The 25180-nt window shown below is 44.4% G+C and overlaps 1 protein-coding gene and 1 pseudogene across 1 annotated transcript in view; one reads left to right on the forward strand and one right to left on the reverse strand.

Moving 5' to 3' along the window:
• Window positions 1–25180, forward strand: part of Dpysl2 (dihydropyrimidinase like 2) — a 103456-nt gene that overhangs the window by 4208 nt on the left and 74068 nt on the right. The window lies entirely within an intron of this gene.
• On the reverse strand, window positions 11881–14863 carry LOC130884626 (40S ribosomal protein S15-like; annotated as a pseudogene).

Raw genomic sequence — 25180 nt, forward strand, 5'->3', positions numbered from 1 at the left:
TTGTCTCAATAAGGAATATGGATACCTGAGGCCATCCTCCGACTTCCACACACATGTGCATACATATACAGTCACAATATGTGATCATGCATGCATATCTGCACATATGCATATAAATAACACATAATAGGATAAAATAAAGAACAAGATAAAATGTCTTTGTTATAAGTTACCCAATTCAGGCATTCTGTTACAGTAGCACATAAAATGAATCGAGACACTCACTACGCCTATACAATGCTTTCTAATATTTCCATCTTGGATTCATATCCCCTCTCCCCAGATTGATTATTTCCCAGCCCTAGGTTCCCAGCGTTCCACAACACCATCCCTACCCCATCCTCCTAGGGTGCCCCTTCTTCCTCCAAAGGGCACCATGGTCTAAATTCCCTCTCTTCCCCCTTGTCCTCCCCTCTTCCATTCAACCTTCCCAAATCTTACCTACAGAGAAATCCTGATGGTTACATTTTCCAGACCTGTGTAAGTGGCGAATAACCAAGCTGTCCTTTGAGGTTCTTGTGCGATGACAGATGTGTACTGAAGGTTTGTCTGGGAGCCTAGAATCAGGCCAATAACTTGATGCTCTTAGTGGTCCTCCTGCCTCAGCCTCCCCAGTGCTGGGATCACGAGTGTGTCTCTACTTTCAGCTTTCACCTGGGTTCTGCGGGTGAGCTTGCAAGCTTCTATAAGCTGCCTTACCATGGCGTCTCTTCACAGCAACAAAACAACAAATAAGAGAGTCACATATGATCTCCAGCTCTTAACCAACTGAGCCATCTTCCCAGTCTTCTTTCTTCCTCCTAAAGGTTTTTTATAATTCTTTAAATTATAACAAATCAATGGTAACTTAAAAATCCTTGTTCAGCTAGTAGATGTGCAATGAACAAATTAATTGTGGGAGGCGGGGCAAAGAAGCGAAAAGTCGAGCTCAGATGAGACAAGATTCCCCAGCCTTTTGCCTCAGGCCTAAGCTGAATGAAAGTCTGCCAGTGAAACGCTGTATCTATCTCCACAGCAGCTCAAGAGGAAGGTAATGGCCATTGCTTTACCACAGGCAAGACCCGCCCCCAACTGTTTGGAAGTTAAAGTCCACTGGTTCCATGCTGGGCTGAACTACTGTTGTAGCCCTGACTACAGCAGGCAGCTCTTCTTAGGTGGCCTTTGGTACCAGAGTCTCTTTCTACTTCCTTGAGAAGGGAGGGAGAGTCCAAATTGACCATGGCTTGAATGTTACCTGTGTTGTGTCTTTACCTTGATTGCCAGAGCTCAAATGAGACTTACTTTTGAACCCTGAAGAAAGGACGTCACCCCTCGACCTAAGGTGGCAGTCCTGTGACTCAGGTGGAGGCCTCTTCTCTTGGCTTCACTCTAACCCTGGCCTTGGTACTACCCAGGTATGTTGGCACATGCCTGCAATCCCAGGGCAGGGGAAGTGGAGGCAGGAGAGTGAGGAGTTCGCGGTCAGCCTTGACCATGTAGTATATAAGTCTAACCCGGAATAGGAGGCCCTGTTTCAGACCAGTGAGATGTCTCAGTGGGGAATGGTATTTGCTGTCAAACCCGACCGCCTCAGTTCGATCCCTAGAACCCACATGGTGGGAGAGAGAAGCACCTCCTGCAAGTTGTCCTCTGCCTTCCATGTTTGCCATGGCTCACACATCTGTTCATATACACAATAAATGAATGTAATTTAAAAAGTTTTAAAAAGAGACCCTATTTCTATGACTCATGACATTGTCATATGTCCAACTAGGAATGTGCTCCGGATAGGGAAACGTATAACCTTCTAAAGAAAAGCTAACAAGCAAGCAAGCAAACCCAAACAAACCAAAAACTCAACCCATGACTTACAAATCATATCCTGACTCTCAGCTGCGACTTTCCATGCTAGACTCTCTGTCGCAGAGTGTGCAGCCTCCTCGCTTGGAAACCTTTCCTTTGACAGATGTGCCGTCACCTTCCAGAAACCAAGGCCGTGGAGATCCACTGCTATTTACTGACCCGACTGCGGAGGCCTTGTTAGTCTGGGAGGCGCGTGGACGCGGCTTCGAATGGAGCTGTCCTAATGCGCCCTGTGTTTCTTCCAACTTGTTCTGCAGCTCCGGGCCATGTTGTGTTGTGAACTTCAAGGTGTGATTCACTTCTACTGGCGGAACTTCCATCCCACCGAACACCATAGCTTTATGGGGCAGGCCTAGCAGCAATGTTTGTATGCTCTATTTTATTAATCTGACGTTGACTTTATGAAATGTATGCTACTGTGACCCTTACCTTGCTAAGGAAGTTAAAGGCAACGTTCTAATGAAGAGTCAAGGGTGGGATTTGAACCCAGAACTAGGCAGTTGAGAACTTCTTAATCACTAAGATGTACTGAATTGCTCCCTACCCCCACTTATTTGAGACAGGGTCTCATTCTGTAGCTCTGGCTGGCCTGGGGGGTCACCGCATAGACTAGGCTACTTTTGAACTTCTGGCAATCCTGCTGCCTCTGCTTCCTAAGTACTAGGAGTAAGGCTGTATACCATCATGCGTGGCTCTGAGTTACTTTTCATATTCACCATTTCTTACCCATCTCTGAAAGAATAATGATTGTAAGCGTGCTCTGAGTGACACGTATTTGTTACTATGCACTCTTCAATGTCATCCATCAAATGGACCACACTGATCAGTCTTTATGAATGTGCCCATAACGAATGAAATTCTGTCCATTGATTTTTAAACACAAGAAGCATCTCCGGCTACCACCGGGACACAGGCCAAGTCTGAACAGCCTGGACGACGCCCTTCCTAAGATCAGAGCTCTGTGAAGACAGTGTACCTTTTCCGATCGCTGTCAGTCATTGTCTAAGGCAGCTGTGACGGCTGTGACAGATGACTGTAGACGAGGCTGCTGGGACTCCAGGCTTTCGTTCTCACAGCCCTTATCTGGGGAGGGAGAGCTGTTTCATGCTCCTCATGAGGTGGAGGGAGCAGGCTCTCTGTCTGTCATGACGACACTCATCTCACCACGCAGTTCCCCCTTTACGATCTCGGGTCTTCCAGAAGTCTCACCTTGTGATGCAGTCTTGAGGATTAGAGTTTTTAACCTATGGATAGTTGAGGGGACACCTGCATGGAATTCTCAACAGTCACGTGAGCAGGGAGGGAGGTCTTGTAAAAGCAGTAACAGGTGGCTGCCAGACACTTAAGCTGTTTGCAGGAAGAAGGTTGGTGGCCTAGGCCCCAAACCCCACACAGGTGGTTCCTTACATGGGTCAGAGCCTCTCAGTTGAGGGAGAGAACCTGGCCCTGAAGAGCCAAAGTCTGGTCTTGAGTAGAGGACTTTGCCTTGAAGGTGCTTCTGGGTTTGCTTTTGAATAAACACATGGCACACGTGGGCTGGGATTCCTGGAGAACTGTCTGGTAGCGAGAAGGCTGTGGAAGAAGACAGGAAGACCTCTGCTAACCTGGCTTTGCCACCTCAGGGCTGTGTGATCTGGGCAGCTGTATGACCTTGAGCTGCCATTGAGTGAGCCTATCCCTCAAGGCTTCCTTCTCCATGTTCACTGAAGGATCAGAAAGGAAAGCCACCCTGCTCCTAGCTGGTTTTTTTGTAGCATAAAAGTTGCATTTTTTACAATGTGGTGCATGCCACCATATCTGTCTAATTCCAAACACTTTCGTCACCCTCAGACTAAACCTGTGCCCAGTAAGTAGACACTTCTGTTAGACCCTCTGCCAACCATGCATCTGTGTTTATGTCTGTGTGAATTTGCCTTTTCTGAACATTTCTTGTCCACAGAGTCAAACGATATGTGGCCGTTTGTTTCTTCCTTATCTTAATGAGTGCGTTTTGTTGAGATTCACACTGTAGTGTGTGTGTGTGTGTGTGTGTGTGTGTGTGTGTGTGGCAGGGCACTTTCTTCCTTTTACTGGCTGAGTAATATGCCTCATTTTGTATGCTTTTCCATTTGTCCCTTAATGGGCACTGGGGACATTTCCAGCTTTTGGCAATTCGGAGTAATTTGGTGATTCACAGTCATCTCAAGGTAGAACCATTTTCTCCATTTTCTTGGATTTCACCTAGGAGTGGAGTTCCTGGGCTCTGTGGTAATTCTAGGTTCGGCCATTTTAGGACCAACCACACTCCTTTACATTTTCTGTCCTGTGGAATGTGAGGGTCCCCACTTCTGCACAGTCTTTCCAAGACTGATTATCTCTCTTTCTGTGAGTTTGTGAGCTCTCTTGGTGGCTTTATTCCGACTCCCAGTAACTTACCACTGTGCTTGCTGGGTGTTCATGCATCCATCTAAAAATCCGTCTGTTCTTAAGTTTGTTTCCTTGTCTTGTTGAATGATAAGAATTCTTTATATATTCTGGATTCTTCCTCTTTATTGGATAGATAATGATTGTTTATTGTTAGTTCTGGGTTTCAAACCTAGGACTTTGCATGACAGCCAATCTCTCTATCCCTCAGCTGTCCTTTCAGCTCTGGTAGATGGTTTCTGATAATATTTTCTCCATTTTTGGGTTATTTCTCACTTTTTCAAAGATTTGTTTTGTTTTTCTTTTTATTTATGAGCATGTGTGTATCTATGTCTCTCTGTATGCATGCATCACGTGTGGTGTGTCTGTGCCTCTCTGTGTGTGCATCACGTGTGCCTGTGACCTCAGAGCTCAGGAGAAGATGCCAGATCTCCTGGAACTGGCATTACAGCTGCTGGCTATGAGCTGCCCTCATGGTTGCTGGGAACCAAACCTTGGTCCTCTGGAAGAGCAGCTGGTGTTCAAATAGAATGTAGAATATAATAAGTTCATTTGCTGAGCCATCCTAACCTCTGAGCCATCTTTCCAGCCCCGTTTTTGTTTTTTGTTTGTTTTTATGTTTTTAAAATAGTATTCTTGGAGGAACAAACTTTCTAATTTTAATTAAGTTCAACTTATCTCTCCTTTTCTGCTTCTGTTATTGCTGCATCATTCCTCACTGCGCTTAGGACTACAGAACTGTCTGAAATCTATCCTGGAGCTTAGGGCGCCCCTCCTGCAATTATAGTCATATTACCAAGTCCCCAGGGAGCCTTGAAATTCATTTACAATAGCTAGCTGGGTGGCCCCCAGAGTTTTTTTGCTCTGAATAATGAGCCTTCCATTTTCTGATCCTGCTCATATAAAAAAGACTCATTCATTTTTCCCGCATATATGCATATCTAATTATATAATTATGAAAATATTTAATATATACAGTAGATTTAATAGAATCAAAATTTTAATGTGTGTATATAAAATGCTACTTAAGAATGTGGAAAACCTGCTTTCCAAGCAAACAGCTTTGGAAAGCCAGGGGTGGCAATGAGGAACAGTGACCAACAAGTGGAATTTAAAACTGTGAAATCTGGAAAGCTGCATTCACTGATTTTTTTTTTCCTCTTGGAGCAAAACACAAATAACACAAACTTCACCATCTTGATGATGCAGGTGTGCAGTTCAGAGATAAGTGTAAACATATGTTTGCTCGTTCATCCGAATTCTTTGCAGTTGGCAGATCTGAAGCTTTGTCCTCACCACGTTACCGTTCTCCTGCCCAGCCCTGACCCCCCAAAACTTGGCAGCCCTAGTTCTGGTCTCTAAAAATCTCAGCACTGTAGGCGTGTCCTATCTGCACTGATACTTTCCTGTGATGACCGGCTGCTTTCATTCACCACGACAATTTCAGGGGACACCCGTGTTACAGCATGGGCAGAACTGCCTTCTTTTGGCTGATGCTATTTCATTGTTAAAATACAGTACTTTTTCTCATGCTGCGGGGGTCAAAGCCAGGCTCTTGCGTGAGCTAGGTAAGCACCTTCCACAGAGCTACACCCCAGCCTCCACATTCTGTACGTCCATTCATTCACTTGTGGACATGCTGAATTGTTATGAATGTGGTATCGAAAATGCCTTCTTGAACTCCTGATTTCAGTTCTTCTGAGTATCTACCCGGAGGTGGAGTTGCTGCTTTGATAACACTGCTTTACCTAAATTTTTTATTTCTTATAGGACAGGGTCTCGTATAGTCCATAGCGAGCTTTGAACTCACTATGTAGCCAAAGATGATCTTGAATTTTGGGATCTTCCTGCCTCTGCATCCTGAGTGCTAAAATCACGGACATGTGCCACCGCATTCAATGTATGTAGCTGGGGATGGAACCCAAGACTTCCTTTGGAAGAGCAGTCAATGCTCTGAATGGATGAACCATCTCCTGGCCTTTGCTTTTTATGTGTATATCTGTGTGTGTGTGTGTCTATACGTGCGTGCGAGTGCATTGCCCGAAGAGAGTGGAGGCAAAGAATTCCTCGAGAGCTTGAGTTTCAGGTGGAGTCACTCAGTGTCGGTGCTAGGGATAGAATTTAGGTTCTCTGTGAGAGTAGTATGTACTCTCAGCTAGTAAACCATCTAATTAGCCTGCTTTTAGTTTCTTGAGAGACCACACAATGATTTCCACAGTAGGTATGCTGTTTTATCAGCAGAGCAAAAGGCTCCTATTTCCCCACTTCTTGTACCTTTTAAAATCTTCTCCCTTCCTCCCTCCCTCCCTCCATCTATCCCTTCATCTCTCCCTCCCTCTTCTTCTTCCTCCAGTCTCTTCCTTCTCCTGCTCCACCTCTCTGTCCTCCTCATTTGAAATGAAGTCTCACTGTGTTGTAAACTCTGTCCCCAAACACTTGGGCCCAAGTGATTCTCCCGCCTCTGCCTCTCAAGCAGGAGGGAGTACATATATGTACCAATATGCCTTGCTGTTTTTTGCTTTTGTTTTGATAGTTGCTGTCCTAGTGGGTGTGAAGTGGTATCTCACTGTGGGTTTGATCTGCATTTCCCTATTGACATGCCTGGTGGGATCATTATGTTTCTGCTTCCCGGCCCTTTGTATGTGTTCTCTAGAGAAATATCTGTTCACACCCTTGACTGCTCTTTTGAGTTGTATGGAACAATTACTGTGTTATAGTATGTGTCCATGTACTGTAAGTAGCCACAGACACATGACTTACAAATATTTTCACCCTTCTATAGCTTTCTTCTTCACTGTATTGATTATGTTCTTTGGTACAGGGAAGTTTTAAAGTCAATTTTGATTTTGGAACCACATGACAAGATGACCTTAGATGACTGATAGAGACGACATTTGGAGTAGAAGGTGAATGTACCACCACCTAGAATCTCTGGGGAAGAGAGCCCTCACGGGGAATCATTTAGATGAGGCTGGCTTGTGAGCATGGCTGTGTGTCTGTGGGGGAGCGTCTTGACTGTTCATTGATGTTAGAAGATCCAGTCCATTAGGGGGCACCATTCCCTTTGCAGAGGGGTTCCCTTTCTCTTTTACTTCCACTCTCCCTCTAAGGTCTCAAACAACCCAAGCTGGCCTCGAACCAGCTATGATAGTTTAAGATGATCCCGAACTCCTGATCTTATTGCTTCTACTTCCCAAGCACATCACCATGCCTGGCTTGTAGTTTTCATCTCAGCGTAGTGTTAAAACCAGGATTGGTGCGACGGATTCTATTCTCTGCTTTCTGTTTTAGAACAATGCTTTGTCTTTCGCTGTAAGTCACAGTCCATCCCTATCCACCCTTCCTCATCTCCCGACCCATCTTCGTTCAAGGCCCAAATGAGATTTCCAGGCAGGATCTGCTTTACCTCCTGACCTTGGGCTTGTTCACCAGCAGAGACCTCCACCAGCAATGCACAGCCACCACCACTGAGGATCAATTGCGGCACACCAGCAAAGGTATCTTTATAATAGCAATAACTTACAATAGCAATTCTTACAATAACCTCTAATTGCTTGGTGATATTTTTTAGTTGCATCCCAATTGGGTATAGTCTGAGTTATCATATTTAGTCATCAATCGCTGAATGGAATTATTCAGGTTTAGAACCTTCTAGAGCAATACGGAAATAAAGCTTCCTGGGCTGTCTTAGGGTTTCTAGTGCTGTAATGAAACACCATAACCAAAAAGCAAGCTGTGGAGGATTGGGCTTACACTTCCACACTGTGGTTCGTCCCTGAAGGAGGACAGGGCAGGAACCTGGAGGCAGGAGCTGGTGCAGAGCTGTGAAGGGGATCTGCTTACTGGCTTTCTCCACATGACTTGCTCAGCCTGCTTTCTTAAAGGACACAGGACCACCAGTCCAGGGATGGCTCCACCCATAATGGTCTGGGTCCTCCCCCATCAATCACTAAATAAGAAAAGGCTCTACAGGTTGGTCCAGAACCCAGTATTATGGAGACATTTTCTCATTTGAGATTTCCTCCTCTAAGACAACTATAGTTTTTGTCAAGTTGACATAAATCTAACCAGCATACAGGGCAAATAAGTTTCTGGGCACTCCTGTCCCAACTCTTTAAATTCAGTCTTTAACTAGTGGGTTCCATTGTGACATTGTCATTCATATGTACCATTATATATTGCTTTTTAAAAATATTTTCTCCCCCTATTGCTGGTTTCTGGATGGTTTTGGGTTAGTTAGGATGTAAAATCAATGGTAAAAACCACAAATGTGCAAGTCCCTTATATAAATGATGTATTTGCATAGAACCTGCACAGAGCGTCCCATCTACCTCACATCAGCTATAAATGACCTACAATTTCCTTAAAAAAAAAACGACTTATTTTAGTGATGTGCGTGTGTGTGTGTGTGTGTGTGTGTGTGTGTGTGTACAGAGATCCCTCAGAGCTGGATCATAGGTGTTTGTGAGATGGGAGTGCTGGGATCTGAATTCAGATCCTCTGATAGAGCAGTAAGCACTTGTAACTGCTGAACCATGGCTCCAGTATCTTTCATAATTTTTGTTTGCCTTTTCCCTGCTGCTTGGGAGTTGAGCATCTTTTCATATGGTGCCTGGTTATTCATGGCCTTTCTCTTGTGAACTGAGTATTTATAATCTGTTCCTATTGTTCTGTGGGGAGGATGCTTGTCTTTTTACTGTTGCTCTGTAAGCATTATGTATTTTGGATACCACGGCTCACTCTTCAGCCTACTCCAACGTGACTTGTGTCTCTGCCCTAACTTGTCAAGGTCACAGTACTCCCACGAGGTGAATTCAGCAGCCCCACCTCACTATTGTCGCATTGGATAGCCCAGCATTGTGTGACCATGCTGTATCGGTTCACTTCTTCTTTACGGTGACAAAAATCCCTGACAGAGCAATTTAAGGAAGGAAAGGCTTGTTTTGGCTCACGGTTTCGAGGGCACAGTCTGTCCTGGTGGGGCAGGCTTGGCAGCAGGAGCTTGTGGTAACTGGTCGCATTGTATCCACAGTCAGTAAGCAAAAAGAGTCTCCCTTTTACTCAGTCAGGGATCCCAGTGCATGGAAAGCAGCACTCACATTCAGGATGGGCCTTCCTTTCCCTAGCTAAACCTTTGTGGAAATGCCCTTATAGACAGACCCCTTCTGCCATGGGGCTGGGAAACAAAGAAATATTACTACGACTTAATAGTAGCAATGGTGGGTTTTTTTTGGGGGGGGAGGATTGCTGTGGGAGCACATTCTGCTCCTTCAGCCAATAACCTTTAAGGTACCAGCCCACTTGGGCATGGTCTTTTATACTGTAAAAGCCGCGGAAAATGCAGCTCCTGATTCCAGCTGCTAGACTCTATTCCTATTCATTCAGAGGACTGCTGTCTAGGACAGTGATCTGTAAGTTTTCCCCTTAAATAAATAACCCTTTTATTATCCATAATACTAAACTGGTATGGGATTGTTTTGTGACTTATGTCATCAGGGGGTATTTTGGGAAAATGCCTGAGATAGGAAGTTTCTCATAACTGGAGACTGGACAGAGAGAAGGGTGGCCCACCACCCCGTAGAGGTTAGGGGGCGTCATCTGGGGTGGGATGAGTATACATGTCAAAGAGAGTTTCTAAGTTAGCAAACTTTAGACAGTGACTGCAGTTGAGATCTTCTCTGGTGGCTTGACTCATTCTGGATGGTTACCGCAGCTGGGGTCTTCTATGGTGACTTGGCTCATCCATCACTTAGCTCCAATCAGCAGATGCTGGGTGTGGTTTCTCAGAAGGAGCCAGAGGCCTGGGATGCTTTAGGGTGCTTATTGAGGTGATGTAAGGTGATTGGATGGGTAAAGTTTTGACTTTGGTGCCTGCAAGTTTGGAGCCAGCAGTTCTAGCCTGTGTGAAGAAGAGGAGAACACAGGGACCAGTGTACAGGTTCATTGTCACCCATTTTATACCTTTAGGAAACATGTTCCAGGCTGGAGAAATGGCTCAGAGCTTAAGAACTCTGGCTGCTCCTCCAGAGGTACTGAGTTCAGTTCCCAGCAACAACATGGTGACTCACAACCAGAGGCAGAACACTGTGCACATCATAAACAAATCTTTTAAAAAATGTGAAAGAGAGAGACACGTTCTGACTTCCACCAAGCTACATGGTCCCCTGCCAGTTCCGTCTCTTCTGTTGCCTTGCCTGCTAGCTTTTCATACCTTCAGGTCTCAGGGGTTTTTTAATGTCTTTAAAAATTGCTGAGGGCTTGTCTGTGTGGACTTGTGTCCACATTTCAGGTTAGAAAGTAAGGCTGGGAACTAAGAAAGCCTTTTTATTAATTCATTGAAAATAACCATAGCCCAAAGAAAAAGAGTAAATCCATTAAAATAAATAATAAACACAATAATAAATTGAATTATTTAAATAATGATTGAAACCCTATTTGAAAAACAAAAAATAAGCTGGGTGGTGGTGGTGCACACTGATATCAGCACTTGGGAGGCAGAGGCAGATGGATCTCTGTGAGTTTGAGGCCAGCCTGGTCTACAAAACAAGTTCCAGGACTGCCAGGGATACACAGAGAAATCTTGTCTTGAAAAACAAAGCAAAATAAAACAAAAAAGAGAAGAAAAAGAAACAAAAATAGCTACAAGCTCCTACCATTGAGGCAGAGCTTGCAGGAGTCTAGAGACAGATGCTGTAGCCATTGTGGACAACAGATTGGAGGGTTCTCAAAACACCCACAATAGAACTACCACAATAGAACTGTGGTCTGGGAGGCTCCCCCGTCCAGAAGGTCCAAGTTGTAGGAAGACTTGGAGGAGTTGGCTAGGAGGCTCCAGTGGGCAGAAGACAATCTCAATGAAGAGTTATTTAGAACACGTGAGCTCAGACGGCTGTATGTCTGCAGTACCGAGTCAAGGGGAATGGCTGTAGGAATGGCACGGTCTCAGCAGGGTTTTGTCTGCCGTCCTGAAATGCTGGCACTGATGCTTCTGGAGGTGGAGACTCAGTGCAGGAGAGTGGTGTGGTAGACCTGAGCTTCTCAAAGGACCCCTGTGGACAATGGTGGAAGCGAAGACCTGCAGGAGGTTCTGTGGCAAGTCACACATGAGATGGCAATGACCAGGGCCTGCGGGAGGAAGGGAGTGGGCTCCCAATGCAGGAGCTGGTGGGAGATCCTGGTGGGGAAGGCCCTGAGAGAGAGTGGGTGTGGCCGTCGCTCTGCTCCTCCTTTGGATAAAGTGAGATTCCCAGCCTCAGGGAGCAGGATGGGGAGGGGTGGCTGGAAAAGAGCAGATGACTTTGCTATAGACATTCTGAGTGTGAGGTACCTGGGGGACATTTATGTGGGTGTCACATACTGGCTTTGAGTGAGGGAAGGTGACTTTAAAGCCAAAGATAGCTCCAGATTGAGAGCAGTCAAATATCAAATTCAATGTGTCTGTTAAGAAATGAATAAAAAGAAGTTTTCTGAGCACCAAGATTAAAATGCCAAGGCTGAGCGTAAGTAAAGGGGCTGTCAGAACCAGCTTCCAGGCCCATGTCAGGCTGTGTGTCGTTATAACCAAATAGTTGAGGCTGTTGGGCATATATATATATATATATATTTTGGCTGAACATGCGTCTTTATTGGCCACAGCTACTCAAGGGGGATGAAGCGGGAGGCGTGGTTGGCACCAGTGCCGGGCCGGCCTTGCTTCACAGGCTTGTAGGTAACGGAGAACTCGCCCAGGTAGTGGCCAATCATCTCCGGCTTGATCTCCACCTGGTTGAAGGTCTTGCCGTTGTGCACGCCCACCATGCTCCCCACCATCTCGGGCAGGATGATCATGTCCCGCAGGTGGGTCTTCACCACCTCGGGCTTCTCCATGGGCGGCGCCCCCTTCTTGGCCTTTCTCAGGTGCTTGAGCAGCAAGTGCTGCTTCTGCCGCAGGCCGCGGTTGAGGCGTCACCTCTGCCTGGCGCTGTAGAGCTGCATAGGACATGCCCAGCAGCTGGTCCAGGTCCACGCTGCGGTAGGTGAACTAGTGGAATGTCTGCTTCTTCTTCTGCTCCACTTCGGCCATCTTGACAGCAACTCGGAAAAGTTGTTGGGCATGTTTTTAATTTATCTGTTTGCTGGCTTGTTTGTTTGGTTAGTTAGTTGTTCAGTTAGCTGAGGCCGTCCTTGGATTCACTCTGTACCAGAGGTCTGCATTGCGCTTCTGAGCTCTTCCCCCCACCTCCCAAGTGCTAGGACCACAGGCATGTGCTACCACATCTGACTTGAGGAGTTTATAAAGAGACACCTCCTTTCTCCTAGCTAGGGAAGCTGGAAGTCCAAGAGTTAGGTGTCGGCATCTGCTCAGGGCACTTCTGCTGTGTCCCCGCAGAATGGCAAAATGGCAGTGACCTCTGTATAGTTAGCCCTGGCTGACAACCCAAAGAATTAACCATCACAGTGACATCAGCCCATTTATGAATGTGGGGCTCTCGTGACGCAACCACACCCCGCCTCCCAGTCCTGCTGGGGTGGGGTTAATTCTCATCAACTTTGGGAGACAAATTCAGGCCACAGCAGGGACAGGAAGCTAAAAGGAAAAGGCAGAGGGAGCTGTGGAAGCAGGTGATGGGGCCTGAGAGAGAACATAGGGCTGGTCCAGCGTAGTGGAAAGGAGCGCAAGGGCTTAGAGATGCTTTTAAAAGGTCCTGATGCGACTCCCCCAGGCGGCACAGGAACTGCCTTCTGATCTGGCAAAACCTGCAGGAGATAATCTCAGAAGCCATCTGGAGACCAAAATGGAGATGGGGTGTTATTGGTATGGAGGGGTTACTAGAAGCCCTGGACAGAAAAGACCGCCCAGAGATAACATGGGCTGGCTGAATAGAGTTAGCGGGACTGTGGGGGAATGCGCCATCCTTAGTTGTAGTGTCGGGGAGACCGTCCTGAAGACATGCAGGAGAATGGCCAATGCACAGGGAGTGACTCTATGGTTGAAGGAGCACAGAGGTGCAGGATGACTGACAGCATCCAAGGCAGAGGAAGATGAAGGAGGAGGAGACCGCAAAAGCCCCCCTCCCCCACTGGCCACTCCATGTGGGTCTTAGCGTGACTCTCTCCACAGAGCAGCATGGGTGGAGGAAACTGTCATGGGCTGTGAGGTGGGAGGGGTCAGGAGGGAGAGTAGGGGCAGGTCAGGATTTTCAGGGCCACTCAAGGAAGGCAGGTGGGTCATTAGAGAAGGTCCCATGCATGCATATATCCCTCTGTTGTGGGACAGATGGGATCCTGGGCCACATTGTACAGTAAGGCGAGGTCCCAGAGGTGGTCAGGACAATGGAGATGAGGATATAGCTCCCTGACAAGGAGCTTTTAGTGCTGAGGCAGGTGGCTTTGAGGATGAAGAAGGCATGGGGTTTGAGTTGGAGGGCAGAACTCTCAAGTTACATCTTTTTGGTGCCATTTATATAGAGAGAGGAGGAGGAGGGTAGGGTCTTCTCCAAGGGCAAGTTGGGGCAGAATAACTTCTGGAGACAGCTGAGTTTTGGTAAAAGCCTATTTTAATTGAGATACAATCCACATACCTTAAAAATATTCTAGAGTGTTTTTTAAAACACATGCTTATTCCTTGAATATATAATTTTTCCTCTTAAAGTCTGTCTATCATCTATCTGTCTGTCTGTCTGTCTATCTAATCTGTCTATTGAGATAGGATCTCTCTAAGCAGTTGTAGCTATCCTGGAACTCTCTCTATGTAGACCAGGCTGGCCTCAAACTCACAGAGATCACCTGTCTCTTCCTCTTGGGTGCTTCAACTAAAGGCATGCATCACCATGCCTGGTCTTTCTTTTAAAAATGTAAATTAGCACACAAGGTCTTAGTTATGATTATGACATTTTCAAACAAAGAGCATCTTAGTGGTCATCCTCCCTACACTCTGAGCCCTGTCCTCCCACGCCCCTCACATCCTCCCCACCCTATGTCTTTCATGTCTCCCATGTTCTTTTCCACCTGGCATCCTTCTTATTTCCAGCTATCCTGTTCTCTTCGTTTCCTTCCTAGTTTTCTTAGGCTTTACCTGCATTACACACTATTGTGCCTTAGGGACTAGGAATTGTATATGATGTGATTTTATCTTTTTTTTGAGGGGGGGGTTGGGTCACCTCACTTAAAATTATGCTTTCCAAATCTATCCATTTTCCTCTAAATTTCATAATTTTATCTTCTTTACTACAGACTACAGTTTCGTTGTGTGTGTGAATATGTTTTCAGTAGCCGTCACCAGCTGACGGGCACCTAGGCATTTTCTATTTCCTTGCTGTCACAGAGCAGCAATGAACACAGAGATGTGCAAGTATCAGGTACGGAGTCCTTTGGATATAAAACCTTCCTCTTTACTCAGCAGCTTTTACTGTTTTCATAGGCTGTGCACCACGATCAAATATCTACTAAGAAGCATTTTCATCACCCTACCCTGACCAAAAGGCCCATCAGAAAGTCCCTCTTTCCTCCATTAGTGCCTCTGCCAGTTAGTAATTCTGTCTCCACCACTGTGGACTTGTCCATTCTGGAGATTTTATTCATATGGAAAGAAAGCATGATTCAGCCTTTGGTGATGAGCTTCTCTCCCTGTGCCTAACATTTCAAGGGCAACCTGTGCAGCGTGTGTCGGTAGTCCGTTCCTTCCTTCAGGGCTGCACAGTATCATTGTGTTGATGTGTACAGTTGTAACACTGCATGACAGAGTGCAGTCCGAGAACCGTGTCAAGCCCCGTGTCTCTCTCTGCCTGCTGCCTGCAGATTAGGATGTGGCTCTCAGCTACTGCTCCATAACCATGTATGCACCGTGCTCCCCATCATGAGGACAGTGAACTAAGCCTCCTTACTGAGACTGTAAGCGAGCCCCCAGCTAAACTGTAAGCGAGCCCCCAGTTAAACTGTAAGTGAGACCCCAGTTAAACGTGTTATTTTATAAGAATTGGCTTGGCTCTAGTGTCTCTTCACAGCAATAGAGCAGTGACCAAGACACCGTGTGACCTTGTTGTTGTTGAAATATTATAGAGCACTGTTTCTGTGAGCAACTTTCCCCCATCACTTAGGATAAGGACAGTCTGTGAGATGCCCTGACCTGGGCTGGTAGAACCAGTTACCACAGACTCATAACTTCAATAGTGAATATTTATTTCTCATGGTTGTGTAGCCTGGATGTCTGAGACCAGATGTCATCGTGACTGGGTTCTGGTCAGGGTGCTCTTCCTGGCCACAGGCAGTCAGCTTCTAGCATCCTGACATGACAGAGTACATGCTAGCTCTATGTTCTTTTTTAAATGAAGGCACTTACTCCATTCATGAGGGCTCCATCCTCATGAAATGATGACCAACCAAAGACTCTGCCTCTAAATATCACCACACAGGGAGGAATTTCAACAAAGTAAGAATCTGAGGGACAAACATTAAGTTCACAATGTTGAAGTTGTTTTGAGGATTAAATGTATAATATATGAAGTTTTGGGGTAAAGAGCTGAAGTATAGTTAAAAAAAAAAAACAAACAAACTCCTACCCCAGCACTGGGGGGCCTGAGGCAGGAGGATTATGAGTTGTTTGAGGCCAGCCTGGTTTATATTGTGAGACTTTTTGTCAAAAAAGAAAAAGCAATAATAAGAAAAAGTTAGCTTTTACCCCTTAAGGATTTATTTATTTGTTTGTTTGTTTATTTATTGTGCAATGTGTATCTGTGTGTGGGTACAGGCCTATCACTGTCTGGAGGTCAGAGGTCAGCTTGTGGGAATCAGTCCTTTCACTATGTGGAAACTGGGGGTCAAACTCAGGTTATCGGGTCAGGGCCTTCACCTGCTGACCCATCTCATCGGCCCCCATGCTACGTTTTCAGTCTGTTTATGCAAAACAGAATGTGATATTTGGATTTCCGTTTCAGTACAGAGACACACAGATCATTTTTATGAATTTGGATGTGCAGCATTAACAAATGTTCCTAGTCATTTCCCCATCTGAATTATACATGTGGTGTATTTTTAAAAGTAAATTTTTAGGTGATTGGGCATGAACAGTGTGTGTGTGTGTGGGGGGGAATGATGTCTGAACAAAGAGGAATTTGAAATTAAGCCCAATAGACATAGCAGAGAAGAAAACCCCTGCATACACATAACGGAGACAAGCGACGGTGGTGACTCTGAATGTAGCCTTGTGGATGGACAAGGTGGAGGATGAGAGCTGGAGAGATGTGGCTGCCCCTTGACCTAGGTCACTGCAGGGTCCTGAGGATTCACAGCCACATATATGGAGGCTAGGATCTGTAATGAAGATGGTTTTGATTGGCTCTCGTTCACTTTTCTTTTTCCTTTTCTCTTTCCTTTCTTTTTTCTTTCTTTTTTTTTGGGGGGGGGAGGGGGTGACAAGGTTTCTCTGTGTAGCCCTGGCTGTCCTGGAACGCTCTCTGTAGATCAGGTTGACCTCGAACTTAGAGATCCACCTCTCTCTCATCTTGACTGCTGGAATTGAAGGTGCACACCACCATGCCCAGCTGGTTCTCTTTTTTCAGTCAAGGCAGGGTTTGAACTCACGATCTTTCTGTCACAGCTATCACCAACCTCAGTGTTGAGATTGCATGTATGTACCATCATGTCTGAGATTACACACATCTTATATATACACGCATGCTTATAAGAATTTTGCGGGACCGGAACTGGGGTGATACCTCAGCATGTAGAATGCTTGCCGTGCAGGCATGAGGACCTGAATTTGATCTGCAGGGTTCATGTTTTTTGTTTCTTTTTATAAACCCAGGCAGGGTGGAATATGCTTGTAATCCCAAGAGAGGGTTCCCTGGCTCCCTGGACATGCAGTGTACCCTATTTTGTGACCTCCGGGCCAGTGGGAGATCCAAGATTGACAGCTCCTGAAAAATGACAGCCACGGTTGTCTTCTGGCCTTTTACACACCTGTGCACACACATACACCTGTGCATTCATAACATACCTGCGCACACATGAAAACATGCATATCAATAAAAATATATTTTGTAGAAAGCTTTTTTTTTTTTTTTGAATGAAGGGTTTATTTTGGCTTCTATTTCCAGAAGGCAAGATTCTAAAGTGGCGGAGAAGACATGACATGCTGGCAGTAGCAGGAAGCTGGCTGGCTGGTTACATTTTCTTTATATGTATGTATATATGTATAGACACACACATATACATATGTATAATTTAAAACATTTTTAAAATTTAAATATAATTTGATCATATTCTTCCCCTCCCCCAAGTTCATCCAGATCCTCTCCTCTTCTCTAACTTTGAGTTCTTTATCAAATTTCAAACCAAAAACCCAATGTAATAACAAAATGCCCAAAACTTAGAAAACAAAATACAACATCATCAAAAAAAGAAACAAACAAACAAACAAAAAAATCCCCCAAAAAACAGGCCAGTGAGAAAGCCTATCTCAAAAACCAAGATGGATAGCTCCTGAAAAGTAATAGCCGAAGTTGTCTTCCGGCCTCTACACTGTGTGCACACACATACGTGAACACACATGATTGCACACATATAACTGTAACCCCATCAAACTGTAATCAAATGAAAGCACACACACAGCACACATGAGCCCATCATGTGTTGGTCAGCTGTTCCTCAACACGAGACCTGCCATGGAGTAGTTGATGTACCCAGTGTCGCTCCACTAGAGAAAATGGGGAAAAGGCTAACACTTTAGCTGCTAGCCTTTGCCCTAGTTACTTAGTATTCATTTATTTATTTATTCATTCATTCATTTTTAAATGTATTTAAATTCAATCATTTTAAGTGTCACAAATAAAATACAGTAAGATAAAAGCTAACACATTAGAGTTTGAGCAAACAGACAAACAGAAGGAGAAAGAGGCAGGAGAAGGCTCAAGAATCAGAGACCCACTTGTTCGCTCACTCAGGAATCCCGTCAAAACACTAAACCGGAAGCCACACTACAGGTGCAGAGGACCTGGTGCAGGCCCTGTGCGTGCAGCTTCAGTCTCTGTGAGTTCACATGAGCGTTTCTCACCTTTATTTAGAGGGCCTGTTTTCTTGGTGCCCTCCATCTCCTGGCTCTCTCATTCTCTCTGTCCTATCTTCCCAAGCTCTGAAGGGAGGGAGGGATTTGATGGAGACATTCCTTTTAGGGTCGAGAGTTCCAAGGTGTGGCTATGGTCTCTGTATCTGTTCCCATCTGCTGCAGGAGGAAGGTTCTCTGATGATGGTTGAATAAGGCACTGATATGAGCATGGCAGAATATATCATTAGGAGTCATTTTATGATTACATTCTTTTTCTCCCCTTCCCTCTTTAGACCAGTATTATTTGGGTTTGCTCTAGGTCCCTGGGCTATCTAGTCTTGGGTTCTTGGTTACCCTAACAGTGTCAGATAAGGGTTCCATGTCCTGGAATGGGCCTTAAGTCAGATCATTTATTGGTTGGTTACTCCCACGGCTTCGTGCCACCGTTGCCTTAGCCTGTCTTGCAGGTAGAACGTTGTTGTAGATAGGGGACCTGTGGCTAGCTCGGTGTTTACACTTCTCTGGAGAGCATGCAGAGTACCCTCCTGAATCAAAGACTCTGGCACATAGTAGTGAAGCTTCTGAGTAGACTCCAGCTCAACATCTCTGTGTTCAGTGAGCTGTCTAGGCTTGGTCTTCAGCAATGGGCCCTTGATGTCAGTTTGCAGAGAGCAACCTATAATTTTGCCAACAGCCTGGGTGGTTTGGGGATTCCCACAGAGCCTGTGGGAAGCTTTTTAAGTTGATTTTCTAATGAGTGACTTAAATAAATATGTTCATAGCTAAATTAAGGGCTATAGAAATCCCAGGTAATTCCTGTTGATCTCTTTATTGCTGTATAAGTACTTAGATAATTGGGGCAAGGTCTCGAGATCTGGGAGAAGCACCTTTACCTGCTCGCTGACCTATCTTGATGGCCCATATACTATTTTTTTTGTCTGTTTATACAAAAGGGAATGTGAGATTTTGACCTTTGTCGTTTTATAAGACACGGCCTTGGATCTCTACATTACACTGTGGTAGAGCCAGGTCTGGGCCAGCTGCCCCAGAGGCTTCAAGGTCAAGGCAAAATCAGAGCTTCAGGATGAGGCAGCTAGGGGCCCCAAGTGCCAACATTTGTGAGGTTTTTTTTGGGGGGTGGGGTGGTTTGGCCATTTTTGTATATAACTTATAATATTATTAATATAAAATTTTGTAAAGTGACTTTGGACCTTAACAGTGTTTTAAGGAAGCTTGCATTTTGCAGTCATTTAGTGTTTAGAGAATTTTGGAGGCCATGCACGACAATGCACAGGTGTAATGCAGAAGAGTGCTCGGGAACAGAGCAGAGGATTAATGCAAGTTCAAGGCCATCAGAATCCACTCAGTGCTTTCCAGGTTGGCTGGGGAAATACAGTAAGAAAAAACCAGCGAGAAAGAGAATTTGGGCATGCTATAACTTTCACTCAGCTCTCCTAATTGCTGACATTTCATTACACCCCCTTTCTCTGTCACCCCTGCTTTCCCTAACGGCATGCTTATTTCTGCGTCATGATAGAATAAGCTGTCATCTGTTGCCTCACACTCTGGGGTGCATTTCCTGACAACGTGAGAACGTCCTCCTCATGACCAAAGCAAACCATCAAAGTCAGAGTCACGATGGACACGGTACCACTTTCTATTCCCCCAGACTCTGTTCACTTTACACTGTTGCTTATTGGTGTCCTCCAGTGGGTCCACTGTCCAAGGCAACTGCATTTAGTTCTCACATTTCCCTGGTAGTTTCAGTCTGGAATAATCAATCTTTGTGTGACCTTTTCACCCTAGCACCTAATAGAGATTACAGGTCCCTGAATTTGTAGCCTGTCTACTCCATTTCAACGTATCCATTGCCTCTTTGTAATCTATGTGCTTTCTGCAAGCTGATCTTCTATTTATTTATTTATTTATTTATTATGTATGCAACATTCTGCCTCCATGTATGCCTGCACGCCAGAGGAGGGTGCCAGATCTTATTACAGGTAGGTGGTTGTGAGCCACCATGTGGTTGCTGGGAATCGAACTCAGGACTTCTGGAAGAGCAGCCAGTGCTCTTAACCACTGAGCCATCTCTCCAGTCCCCTGCAAGCTGATCTTTAAAGCGATTCCAGGTCTTCTCCAAGAAAGAGACACATCATGAGGTACAAGATGTCAGTCTGTTCCATGACTAGTCAGGTTAACGTTGATCACCGGCCATGGTGAGGTGGTCAGGCACAGCTGTAAAATTAACTAGCAAACATACAATGCTAACTGGGGTAGAGTGTCATCAGCTACACTAGGATGTCTCAGCCATCAGCACGCTAACACAAAAACAACAAGCAGACATCAGTGTACAGGAGCTCTGGGAGAGTTCTGGGCACAACACAGGAGCAGAAAGCTGAATGGCACATCTCACAAGCTGAGGACGACTGCAGAGAAAAGTGTGGCGAGCCAGTGCCATCCCCTCCTCACACACACTCTAGCTTTGTGGCTGCTCTGAGTGTCCTGGTGCCTTGGACGTTGGCATTACCATAGTAGTAAGTGTGACTGTTAATCAAACCTAGAGGGGTCTTGTTGACCATGACTTTCACACCAGCAGAAAGGAGATCACAAGGACTCTACTGTCTCATGGCCATGGTGAACATCTCAACTCAAAGAGTTGAGGCCTTCTTAAGCTCTTCCCCAAACCAAAAGACAAGGACACTTTCCAGTTCATGTCACGAATCATAACAGTTTGCCTTGATTTCAAAACCAGACAAAGACACTATTAGAAATAAGAAGCCACAGGGCAGCATTCCTGATGAACAGATACTTATAAACACCCCCAACCAAATTCAAACTCATGTGGTTGCACAGCACGGCAGGGTGGATTTACCTGGGGAACAAAGGATGTTTTAGCACAGGCAAACCAACCTACAACATGCAGACAAGATGAAATAAAAATCCTACAATGTAGAAATGTAAAACAGCTTTTCTCAGAGACTAACAGTTGTCGGTGGAGACCACTTGTTTGTTCCCGGCTTCCCAGACTTGAAGTTACCACACAGAAACTGTATTAATTAAATCACTGCTTGGCCAATCACTTAAGCATATTGCTAGCTATCTCTTACATCTAGAATTAACCCATTTCCATTATTTTATATTTTACCACAAGGCTTGTGGCCTACCAGCAAGGTTATAGCTGACAGCTTGCGTTTTTCCCCTTTGGCAGCTACATGGTGTCTCGCAACTCTGCCTTCTTTCTCCCAGCATTCAGTTTAGTTTTCCCTGCCTAGCTCTACTCTGCCCAGTCACAGGCCAAGGCAGATTCTTTATTCATTAACCAATAAAAAAAAACACATAGATAGAAGGAATTCCCACACTAGTCAGTTAATAAAAGTCTTAGTCAAGCAGGTATAGAAGTCTTAGTTATTGTTCTATTGCTGTGGCATGACACCATGGGCAAGGCAACTCTTATAAAAGAAAGTATTTAATTAGGGCTTACTTACAGTTTCAGAGGGTGAGTCCGTTATCATAGAGGGAAATGAACAGGCATGGTGCTAGAGCAGTAGCTGAGAGATTTACATTTTGATCCACACACAACAGGAAGAGAAAAGAGAGAGACTGGGCTTGGCATGGGCTTTTAAAGCCTCAAAGCTTGCTCCCACTGACACACCTCCTCCAATGAGGCCACTTCTCCTAATCGTTCCCAAATGGTTCAACTACAAGGGACTGAGAATTCAAATACATAAGCGTATGGGGGCCATTCTCATTCAAACCACCACAGAAGGATCCCATGTCACTGCAGCAAAGGCCGTCTGTGTGCACTCATCACTGGGGCAGGGAGATGGCTGAGTGGGTACAGAACACTTGCTATGGAAGCCTGAGGACCCGAGTTTGAACCACTAACACCCATGTTATAAAAACCATCCAGCATGACCGTATGTCTAACTCCAACATTGTAAGGAGTGGAAGCAAGAGGATTGGTGCAGTGTGCTGGCTGCCAGCCTAGCCCAGGTTCAATGGGAGACTCAGTCTCGAGGGAATAAGATAGAAAATGGTGCAGAAGAAAACCTGATTTTCCTCCTTGAGCCTCCTTCTGTCTACATGCATGTATGTTTACGTCACAGTGTGTGGGATCGGGGGATCCCAAAGCTGGTCCCATAACCAATGGCAAAACCCAAAAATTCTCTCAGTTTGGAGCAAAGCAAGGACGCACATGTCTTTGAAGACAGTTGACAAGGAAAAGAAAAAAAGCTGTCTGTATTAGTCAAGGTTCTCTAGAGAAACAGAACCAGTGGATAATCTATCTATCTATCTATCTATCTATCTATCTATCTATCTATCTATCTATCTATCTATCTATCTATCTCTACTTACCTACCTATCTATTATTTACCTACCTATCAATCTACCTACATACCTACCTCTCATCTATCTACCTACTTATCCATCTACCTACATATCTATCATCTATCTGTCTATTTATCTATCATTTATCTGTCTATCTATCATCTATTGATCTACCTACCTATCCATCAATCTACCTAAATACTTACCTATCATCTATCTGCCTATCTGTCTATCTGTCCATCTGTGTATCTCTGTCTACCTATCATCTATTTATCAATTACCTATCATATATCTGTCTATCATCTATCTATCTATCTCTATCTATCTATCTATCTATCTATCTATCTATCTATCTATCTATCTATCATCTGTCTATCTTTTTACCCTATATATATCATCTAAAGCCACATGAGTTTACCCACTGAGTCATCTTATGGCCCCTTTACCCTCACATCTTGATTTTTTAAAAATGTTATTGTTTTGAGACAAAGTCTTCCTATGTAATCTGCTGTGGGACAATGATCTCGTTCATACCCTGTGAAGACTTGTCAGTTGTATTGCTTTAATAAAACGTTGATTGGCCAGTAGCCAGGCAGGAAGTATAGGCAGGGCGACTAGGCAGGAAGTATAGGTGGGGCAAGGAGAACAAGAGAATTCTGGGAAGAGGAAAGACTCAGTCATCACAGAGGAAGCAAGATGAGAATGCCTCGCTAATAAAAGGCACCAAGCTACGTGGCTAACACAGACAAGAATTTTGGGTTAATGTAGGATGTAAGAGTTAATAAGAATTCTAAGCTGATAGGTCAACTGGTTTATAATTAATGTAAACCTCTGTGTGTTTTTCTTTGAGACTGAATGGATGTGGGACTGAATGGATGACAGAAACCTCTGGCAATAGTAGTCTAAGCTAGTCTCAAACTTGTGATCCTTCTGCCTCAGTCTCTCTAGTACTGGTATTACAAGCAAAAATCACATGCCTGACTTCAATCTTATTTTGGTACACCATAAACTATCCTAAAAATGGAATTTAGGGAGCTGGAGCTGGCTCAGTGGTTAAGAGCACTGGTTGCTTTTCTAGAGGTTCTGAGTTCAATTCCCAGCAACCACCTGTAATGAGATGTGGTACCCTCTTTTGGCCTGCAGGCAGACAGAACATTTAATACATAATAAATAAATAAATGAATAAATAAATAAATAAATCTTTTAAAAATAAAATTTAGAAAACAATTTCATTCGTATGAGCAACAGAATAATAAAATGTGGGAATAAATGTGACCAAAGAAGTGAAAGACTTGTACATTGCGTTGTGTTAAAAAGTATAAACTATTCACAAAGGAATTAAGATAAATGGAAAGGCATCCCATAGTTCACATCGACTAATGAGTGAAGAATTGACGCTTTCCATCAGATCCTGCTGGCACTTTTTACAGAAATAGAAACCAGCCTTAACTAATGCAGAAATGCCAAAGAGCATGACTAATCTAAGCGTTTTTGAGGAAGAAGAACAAATCCAGAGGCACCAAAGTTCCTGATTTGAAAATATACGAAAAACTATGGTGATAAATACAGGACAGCGATGGCACAAGGACAGAGGCACAGGTCAGTGCGGCTAGATGTGAGATACAGAGCCAGTCACGTCTCATAGAGGTGAAGACCACTTGGGGGAGCACTTGCCTAGCAGAATGTTCAGTTCTAGCACTGTAGACAAACAAACAAAATCTCCCAAACCAACTATCAATACCAGCAGCATTTACTTAAAAAAAATAAAAGAGCTGGGCGGTGGTGGTGGATCTCTGAGTTCAAGGCCAGTCTGGTCTACAGAGTAAGCTCCAGGACAGCCAGAGCTACACAGGGAAACCTTGTCTCACAAACAAACAAACAATAATAATAAACAATAAATAATAATATAAATAATATAAACATAAAATAAATAAATAATAAAACAAACAATAATAATAACAATACAAAAATCCCCCAACGCTCCATGTGGTCAGCTAATTCCTAAAGGTACTAAGAACTCACATTTAAGGGGGGTCAGATGCCAATATAAGTAGTATCTAATGTATTTTACAGCAGGAATGAAAAGCAGAACAACCATGTTGGAAGACAGTTGAGCAATTTCTTATAAAACTAAATATGCTTTTGCTAGGTGATGCAGTGACTTTACACTTTGATGTGATGAAGCATATGTCCAGATAAAACTCTGTATGAAAATTGTTACAGCAGCAAGGTCACAACTGCAAAACCTTGGAGGCCACCAAGTTGTCTTTCCCTTTTAAAGATTTATTTAGTTATCTTTATTATCTTAATGTATTTGTGTTTGGTCACATGAGTTTATGTGCACCATGTGTATACAGTGCCCTCAAAGTACAGGAGAGGTCATCAGCTCCCCTGGAACAGGAGTTACTGTTAGTGGTGAGTCACCATGTGGATGCTGGGAACTGAACCTGGGTCCTCTGCAAGAGTAGTAAGTGCTCTTAACTGCTGAGTGCTCTCCAGCCCCCAAGATGGATGTTTTTCAATAGAGAAGCAAATAAATGGTTTATCCACTTGATAGACTAGTAAGTGATAAACTAAATGAGCTAC

This window comes from Chionomys nivalis, chromosome 12 (assembly GCF_950005125.1).
Source record: "Chionomys nivalis chromosome 12, mChiNiv1.1, whole genome shotgun sequence".
In the NCBI taxonomy this organism is placed as follows: domain Eukaryota; kingdom Metazoa; phylum Chordata; class Mammalia; order Rodentia; family Cricetidae; genus Chionomys; species Chionomys nivalis.